The following is a 3,000-nucleotide window of genomic DNA, read 5'->3' as shown; positions in this document are numbered from 1 at the left end:
GCTTCTGGAAAGAAAGAGGGACAATACCCATGTGTGCTGGCAGCCAGGCCCCTTCCCGCTGTCCCCGAACACACGCCCGGTGACACTGCAGTGGGGAGTGAGGACGGAGGGCTGGGGCTGAAGGGATGGCTCTGGTGGCCTCAGCCATCATTTTGTTCCCATGCCCATGTGCTGTAGAAGTTCACCACGTGCTGCCCAACCTCAGGCACACCAGGAGATGTTGAGGAATAATGCTGATTATGGCAGGCACCCATGGAGCATGTGGTTAAATAAAACTCTTTCTCGAATCCCATCAGCTCCATCCCCAGCCCCTACAGTGCAGATTCCTCCAGGTCCTTACCCATGGCATTGATTCCAGTTCCTCTTCTGTGAAATGACCTTCCTCCCTGAAGAAAAACAGCATGGACTTGGGGCCCTTGTCAGATTTTACAGTTCCTCTCTAAAGTAACATTCCGAGCAAAACAAGCCCAGGCACATGGGCTGCATCTCTCAAGGGTCTCTGGCCACCTGTGTTCAAGTGGCGCTGATGGTGACCCTGTCTCCAGCAGCCTGCTCAGGTCCACCTTCTGCTGTGGGAAGCGAGGTGCCCACACCCAGGAGTCCCCAAAATGTGCACAGGCTGAGCATGCAGAGTGCAGCAGGCACTCCCATCGCAGGGGAAGTGGGACCGTGGCAAAAGCAGCCTGAACCGGGTGGGTTTGGGCTGAGCAGAGCTGGGTGCAGAGCAGGGTATGTTGCCCTTCCCACTGTCTGCACCCCCTCCCACCCCATCCTGCTGGGAGAGGAGGGACTTCTCTGTGCTGGAGCAGCTGGTCCTGTGCAAAACCAGTGATCTCAAGGTGCAGACTTTCCTGTTTTGGCCGTGAACATTCCAGAAAGGGAACATGACCCATGGCTGAATGGATCCCATGGCCATGCAGAGGGCAGCCATGCCAGCTCTGCAGGGGACTCCAGGAGTTGGGCTGTGACCTGGCAGGAAGTGGCAGGTCCAGCCACCAGAAACAGTGGAGCTGGGTGGCCCCAGTGCTGAGTGACCCCATTGGGTCTGGGCAGGTGGCAGGCACCCCACTGCAGGGCACATCAGCCACGTCTGCTGAAAGGAGGTCCCCCAGGGGATGGCTCTGGCTGTCACCAGCTGGGCTGGACCACAGGTGGTGGAGACAGGCAAGGGACAGCTTCTGCACAGCTCCTTCTCCCGCTTGGCCATCTTTTTGCATGTGTCTTATCTTCCTGAGAAGTTCATCTGGGAGTTGAGGACAGCTGGCCAGCATCTGTGTGTCCTGCTGAGCACAGGACAGGGCTGAGGACATGCTGGGGACCCACGTGCCTGAAGAAGCTGGGGCAGATGCAACTCTGGAGTGGTGCAGCCCTGGAGCTGACTCCTGCACACCACGATCAAAGCAAATTTCACTATGCGGGGGGAAAAAAGTACCTGGGATACATGATATACATGAAAGGACGGCTCTTTTCCAAGCCTTAATTAGGGAGGGAGATATCTGATTGAGAAATTAGGGGAACTGTGCTGTGCCCCGAGGTGCTGTTAGCAGAGTGTCTGGGCTCTGCTCCTTCCCAGTGTTGCGCCAGGAGGACCACAGCCCTAATCTAGTCCTCGGATCTGCTCTCGAAGACCAAATAACAGGATGTTGGGCTGAGGCTGGGATCTCCTGCTCACTTGATGTTTGCTGCTCAGAGTACTCCCCTTGACTCCTCACCGGCTGCACCTTGGCTCTGAGCCATGGTGTTTGTTCTCTGTAGACTTTTCCTCTGGCTGTGAGCAGAGCCAGGCTGGTCCCATGGTGTTTCTCAGTTTTCCCTGCAGATATTGCTCTTGGCTGCTAACTTGCCTTCAGGGGTGCAGTTTTGTTCAAGTGTTCTTGCAAAGTAAACCTGACCGTCCTCTCAGCAGCCATTGCACAACTCACGCTGCCAAACAGGAGCAGTGGCAGCACCCCAACGTGTCCGTGTGCCCCAGCCACGGGGCAGGTCGGGCACAGGCCCCGTTGCGTGAGGGCAGGTGGAGACCTCTGGCAGAGCTACTTTGCATTCATGCCTGTTTACAATGCCTGTGGTCTGTGCCTCCTCCCTGCACATCCCCTCCGCAGTGCGGCTCACTGAGAGTCAGCCCGGGCTGCAGACTGGAGCCGCCTGCCACAGGAGAGCCCTGGGGCTGTGTCATCTTTGCAGCCCATCCCGGGCGGGCAGCCTGGCTCAGGTGCAGGGGGAGGATCGCTGAGCCCACGTGGAACACAGCTGTGGCCCTGGCATGCTGCTCCTGCTCCTGGTGCTGTCAGAAGTGGTTGCAGATGACGATCTGGCTGCGGCGTGTGTGCTGTGAACAGTTCATGGGCCGGAGAAAACCTTCCTGGATCAGAAAAACAAAAAAGTGCGTAAGCGTTTCATCGTCTACAAAGCCTGCGGCCGTGGGGCCATGTCCCATCGAGCGAGCCCGGCTCCGTCCCGGTCATGATTCACCCCAGGTTGCTTTGGCTGCGGTCTGCAGAACGGATGTTGTCCCCGAAATCTGGCATTTTTCAGCGGTGATGGAGCGTGTGCACCAGCCCTGCCGGCACGGAGGGGCCGCGCTCCCCGTGCGCACTGGCAGCGGCTTTCCCCATACCTGGAGCCGTCCTGGCAAGGCCAGCGCAGGATTCCTGGCCGGGGCGGGGAGAAGCACGGAGCTGCTGCAGAGGGCGGCTCCGTAAGGGTGTGAGGGGGTTGGTGTCGCGGGTCAGGACACGCTCTATCCCCTTCCCACCCTTTTGGCTGGAACATGCTGCTCCCACCCCACCTCCGGGACCCCGCGGCACTGACACTGCGGTGAACCGTGGGAGGAGGCGGCCCGGCCGAGCCCGGCACGCTGCCACAGCCGCCTCGGAGGAGGGCTCGACACGACTGTCATCGAGCCCCGCACCGGGGAGCGTCCTGGCAGAGCGAACTTCTCCTGACTCCCCGTATCAGCTGGAGAGACGGGGCAGGGCACCACCGGCCGGGCCGGGGGCC

This window comes from Corvus brachyrhynchos, unplaced genomic scaffold (assembly GCF_000691975.1).
Source record: "Corvus brachyrhynchos isolate BGI_N302 unplaced genomic scaffold, ASM69197v1 scaffold59, whole genome shotgun sequence".
In the NCBI taxonomy this organism is placed as follows: Eukaryota; Metazoa; Chordata; class Aves; order Passeriformes; family Corvidae; genus Corvus; species Corvus brachyrhynchos.
This window is presented reverse-complemented; position numbering follows the sequence as displayed.